General features: G+C 41.3%; 1 pseudogene across 1 annotated transcript; it reads right to left on the bottom strand.

The window, feature by feature from the left end:
- Positions 1–727: 727 nt before the first annotated feature.
- On the bottom strand, positions 728–1,573 carry LOC116540517 (annotated as a pseudogene). The gene has a single exon (XR_004264476.1). The product of XR_004264476.1 is annotated as a 60S ribosomal protein L7 pseudogene (transcript).
- Between the last annotated feature and the right edge of the window lie 4,229 nt (positions 1,574–5,802).

Raw genomic sequence — 5,802 nt, 5'->3', positions numbered from 1 at the left:
ATGTCTTTGCTATTGTAAACAGTGCCACAATGAACATACATGTGCATGTGTCTTTATAATAGAATGATTTATAATCCATTGGGTATACACCTGGTAATGGGATTGCTGTGTCAAATGGAATTTCTCTCTCTGCATCCTTGAGGAATCACCACACTGTCTTCCACAATGACTGAACTAATTTACACTCCTACCAACAGTGTCAAAGTGTTCCTATTTCTCCACATCCTCTCCAGCATCTGTTGTCTCCAGATTTTTTAATGATCGCCATTCTAACTGGCATGAGATGGTATCTCAATGTGGTTTTGATTGGCATTTCTCTAATGACCAGTGATGATGAGCATTTTTTCATATGTTTGTTGGCCTCATATATGTCTTCTTTTGAAAAGTGTCTGTTCATGTCCTTCACCCACTTTTGAATGGATTTCTTTGTTTTTTTCTTGTAAATCTTTTTTAGTTCTTTGTAGATTCTGGATATTAGCCCTTTGTCAGATGGGTAGATTACAAAGCTTTTTTCCTATTCTGTTGATTGCCAGTTCACTCTAATGATTGTTTCTTTTGCTGTACAGAAGCTCTGGAGTTCAACTAGATCCCATTTGTCTATTCTGGCTTTTGTTGTCAATGCTTTTGGTGTTTTAGTCATGAAGTCCTTGCCTATGCCTATGTCCTGAATGGTTTTGCCTGGGTTTTCTTTGAGGGTTTTTATGGTGTTAGGTCTTATGTTTAAGTCTTTTTTTTTTTTTTTTTTTCAATTGAGAGCAGGTACTGTTTATTAACTGACCAGCTTAGAAAAATAATCATGGGAGACACCTTAGTTCATTCTTCTAATAAGCCTGTTGATCTGATCCTCCCTGTTGCCTGCATCTCCACCTTCTACAAAATGGGTGGTCTTTTTCTTCATTCCGCCCCGTGGAGAAGATAATTTAAAGGGCCACAGGAAGTTATTTGCTTCTTTGAAGCATTTTCCAACAGTATAGATCTCATGAATCAGATCCTCCATGCAGATGATGCCGTATTTTCCAAGAGATCGAGCAATCAGAGCGTTATCTGTCAAAGCAATTCGCTTCTTTTTGATTTTGCCATAACCACGTTTGTAGATTAGTTCATTTGCTGACTTCAGATTTGGGTACCCCCATGCAATATATGGCTCTACAATCCGCAGCATGTTAATTGAAGCCTTGTTGAGCTTCACAAAGGTTCCACTGAAGATTTGACGAAGGCGAAGAAGCTGCGACACCTTTCGGACCTTTGGGCTCACACCATTGATACCTCTGATCCTGATGACAAACGCCAGTTTGGGTTCTGCAGGTACATAGAAGTTGCCAGCTTTCCTTGCCATCCTCGCCATTCGAATTTCAGTTCTGTACATCTGCCTATATTCCTTGTGATAATGCTTCGCTTTTTCATAGATAAGCTTCCTCCTTGCCTTTCGAAGCATCTTTTGGGCAAACTTCTTTCTCAGGCGCTTAATCTTCAGCTCTGCGAAATTCCTTTGCTTTTTCTTAAGGGTTTCCGGCACAGCAGGAGCCTTCTTCTTCTTCTTCTCTTCTACACCCTCCATGGTTCCAGCCAGAAAAAGAGCATGTTTAAGTTTTTAATCCATCTGGAATTAATTTTAGTGTAAGGTGTCAGGAAGGGGTCCAGTTCCTGTTTTCTGCACATGGCTAGCCAGTTATCCCAACACCATTTATTAAACAGGGAATCCTTTCCCCATTGCTTGTTTTTGTCAGGTTTGTCAAAGATCAGATGGTTGTAGATGTGTGGCGGTGCCTCCGAGGCCTCTGTTCTGTTCCATTGGTCTATCTCTGTTTTGGTACCAGCACCATGCTGTTTTGATTACTGTAGCCTTGTAGTATAGTTTGAAGTCAGGTATCATTTATCTCTTTATTCAAACACTTATTTTTAGCAGTACAAACTCATGGACATTGATATCACACTTTGTGTAATAATCCAAATACTATAGTATTTATTATTTATTTATTTTTACTTTTTCCCCCATAGTCTTCAAAGCATATATTATTTATTTTATTGTTCAATTTGTACCAGCTTTGGCTGGTGGGAGCTCTTTCAGGTTGGCTCCTATATTCCTTTGATATACCCCTATCCTTTTTTTTTTGAGCACTATCTTACTCTCTGCCAGTATAAGGTACTATATGCTCACCTTGTGTTTTTCTTTCCACAGTCCTAGAATCAGCCATTTCACCAAGGACCCTGGCTCCTTTTGTTGGAGAATGATAATAGAAACCAAGATTTGTGCACTGACTGTTCTAATTGCTAGCAAGGCGTCACTGCCTCTAGGCCCTCTCAGCTAATATAGCTAGGAAATACATGATTTGTGTGAACTAACCCATATGTATACACATATCTATAAATATTTATATATCTATTCATTTGTATCTATATTAAACTAAACATGAGTTTGTACTAATACACTGCCACAGGGCTCACTGAGTCATATTTTTAAAAGATCACTCCAAAAATATTTTACGTCAACAAAAAGGGATAACTAACTGTTATCCCTTTTACAACAACAAAAAGGGATACCTAACTGTTCCAAGAGTAGAGGCAGTGAGACCAGTTTAGGCTGTTGTCATCTAGGCAAGAGATGATATAGGTTTGAATTAGGATGGTGACAAACAACAAGGAGGAGACAGAGCTGATTCCAGACAGACTTCAAAGATAGAGCTGGCAGGATTTGGTGGTAGTTTGGATATGAAGTAGGGGTAGAAGAATGAGGGAAATAGAAGGATCAAGGACACCTCATGAATTGGTGGTCTAAAGGAAATGTGTCCACTGTGATGCCATTTGCTGAGATGGGAAAGACTAGGGAAGGCGCAGCTTTGGAAGGGAGGATACAGGAGTCAAAATTTGTTTTTATCTTGCTAAGTTTGAGATGATCTTTAGACAAGTTGACATGTCAAATGAGCACGTATGCCTAAGAGTGTGGAGCTCCTGCGAGGAGTCTGGACTAGAGATATAAATTATGGTGTTATCAGCATATAGATGATAATTGAAGTCAGAGGGCTAGATGGGATAAACCGGGGAGAAGGCAACAGTGATGACAGAAAAAAAAGGATCAGTACTAAGTCCCAAGACAGTTCAGCAGTTACAGGTTGAGCAGAGGAAGAGCCAGCAGAAGTGATTTCACTTCTCCATTAGAGTTCAAGATTCACAGTGGTTTTTTATCTGAGACATCCGCATCACACATTTCCTCACTGCTTGTGATGTTCCACTGATAATCAGAATAATTTCCATTTTTACATTAATTTGGTTTTGTAACTGCTTTGGGGAGGCAACTGAAAATGATTCAACTTTTATTAAATCAACTCTTTGGGATTGATGGGTGTTCTTTTCTTATGAAATACAATGTTCTGCTTCATTTTCATGATGCACCAATTGAAAACTCATCCCTGCCTCTGTACTCATTTCCCTCCCTGGATCCGAGAACGTCTTTCTGAAGAGACAGAGAGAAGTGAGGTAGTTTTGGGGGTGGGGAGTGGAGGAGCACTAGAGTGCCTTTCATACCTAGCTGAAAATGACCTGTAGAACATCTCCGAACACATTTATGATCAGGGACTTCTTTCCCTTCCTAATCAAAATAGGAAACCAATTCTCAGATAAACATGCCAGATCCCCAAGTCTTGCTCATTTCTCTAGTCCTGTCTGCATTTCCCCCATCTCTACCCTGAGCCAGGTTCCTACCAGCTCCCCCCGCACCCCGCCACCAAGGTAAAAGGGAGAATAGTGTACTGGCTTAAGAGCATGGATCCTGGGCCAGATATCCCTGGGCTTAAATTTTACCTGTACCACCTAGTAGCTGTGTAACCTTGGACCAGTTAACTTCTTTGGGCCTTAATTTCTTCACTTGTAAAATGTAAATAATAATTATGTTAGTTTCATAGGATTGTTGTGAGAATTTAATGAGATAATGTTTATAACATAAAGTGCTTAAAGAGTATCTGGTTTGTAGTAAATGCTACATAAGTGTTAACTATTGGGCTAGGCGTGGTGGTCCACACCTGTAATCAGAGCATTTTGGGAGGCTGAGGCAAGTGTATCACTTGAGTCCAGGTGTTCAAGACCAGTCTGACCAACATGGCAAAACCCTATCTCTACTAAAAATACAAAAACAAAAACAAAAAAAATGCTGGGTATGGTGATGCACACCTGTTGCTCATCTACTCAGGAGGCTGAATCCCAGCTACTCAGGAGGCTGAGACAGGAGAATCACTTCAACCCAGGAGGTGGAGGTTGCAGTGAGCCAAGATCACACCACTGCACTCCAGCCTGGGCGACAGAGATATTATCTCAAAAAAAAAGTGTTAACTGTTATTCCTGCAACTGACTAGCATACTAAGGGATCCACCTGCCTCCACCCTTACTGGGGCCTCTCAACTACATTCTGATACTGGACAATTTCTTTCTTTTTTTTTTTCTATTCCTTTAACTGATTATTTTTTATCAACTATCACAAGCTAGGAACTGTCCTAGATACTGAAAATATGGCAGTGGGCAAGATTCACAGTGTCCTTGATTTCCTGGAGCTACATTCAAGCAAGAGGAAACAGACAATAAACATAGTAATTTCAAGCAGTATTGTACCTGCTTTGGCAGTGCTATGAAGGACATACAGGAGTAAAATGTGATAGAGTGAGATTCCTCCTGTGAATGAATAGGGAAAGCATTTCTGAGGTGGTAACTTTTCATCAGCCAGTCGTAGGGTGCTCTTTATAAAAAGCACAGGCACAGCAATTGTAAAAACCCTGAGGGGAAGGGGAATTTGGCATGTTGAAAGAACTCTCAGGAAATCAGTGAGACTGAATCATAGTGGAAATAGAGGCATGCGGCAGAGATTGAGAGTGTTCAACAGTACCTATATACTCCTCCTCTTACTGGATATCCAGCCTAATTCCATTTCCCAGACATCCTTGCCATTACACGTGGACATATGACTGACTTATGGCCAATGGAATGTAAGCACGGCAAGATACAGCACTCTAGGACTGGCCTATAAAACGCTCCAACATGTGATTCTCTCTTCTTTCATCTGCTTGCTGGCTACAAAACAATCAACAGATAATTCCAATGCCCTTGAGATTTTTTTTTTTGAGACAGTCTCACTCTTGTTGCCCAGGCTGGAGTGCAGTGGCATGATCTAGGCTCACTGCAATCTCTGCCTCCCAGGTTCAAGCAATTCTCCTGCCTCAGCCTCCTCAATAGCTGGGATTACAGGTGTGTACCACCATGACTAGCTAATTTTTGTATTTTTAGTAGAGACAGGGTTTCACCATGTTGCCCAGGCTGGTCTTGAGCGCCTGACCTCAGGTGATCCACCTGCTTTGGCCTCCCAAAGTGTTAGGATTATAGGCATAAGCCCCTATGCCCAATCCCCCTTGAGTTTTCAAAGCCACAAGACAAGGTCCCTGACTTTGTGGAGTAGAGTCATCAATGGAGAATTTGGGACTGATCCCTTTAGCAGCTAGTATTATTTACCTCAATACCAGGAGTGTGGTGCAAGATGAGGTCAGAGAAAAGGAAAGAGCCAATTCTTCCTAACACAACCTTTTTACCATCTATCCTGCTGCTTATTGTCCAGACTCCCCAGCCCCAACTATGAGGTCTACCTGGTCATCCTCACAGTACCTACCCCACCATCATGTCTCCTTGATCCAGATCTTGTGCTGCAAGATCTTGTGCTTCTCATTGTCTCGTGCCTTGCAACTTAGCCAACCCTACCAAGTTCTCAGCACCCACTATTCCAAGCCACCACATCCTCTGAATGCCACTGGGCTCCTTAGCTTTTCA

Source organism: Sapajus apella, unplaced genomic scaffold, assembly GCF_009761245.1.
Source record: "Sapajus apella isolate SASKATOON/1434 unplaced genomic scaffold, GSC_monkey_1.0 scaffold141, whole genome shotgun sequence".
Classification (NCBI taxonomy): Eukaryota; Metazoa; Chordata; class Mammalia; order Primates; family Cebidae; genus Sapajus; species Sapajus apella.
This window is presented reverse-complemented; position numbering and strand designations above follow the sequence as displayed.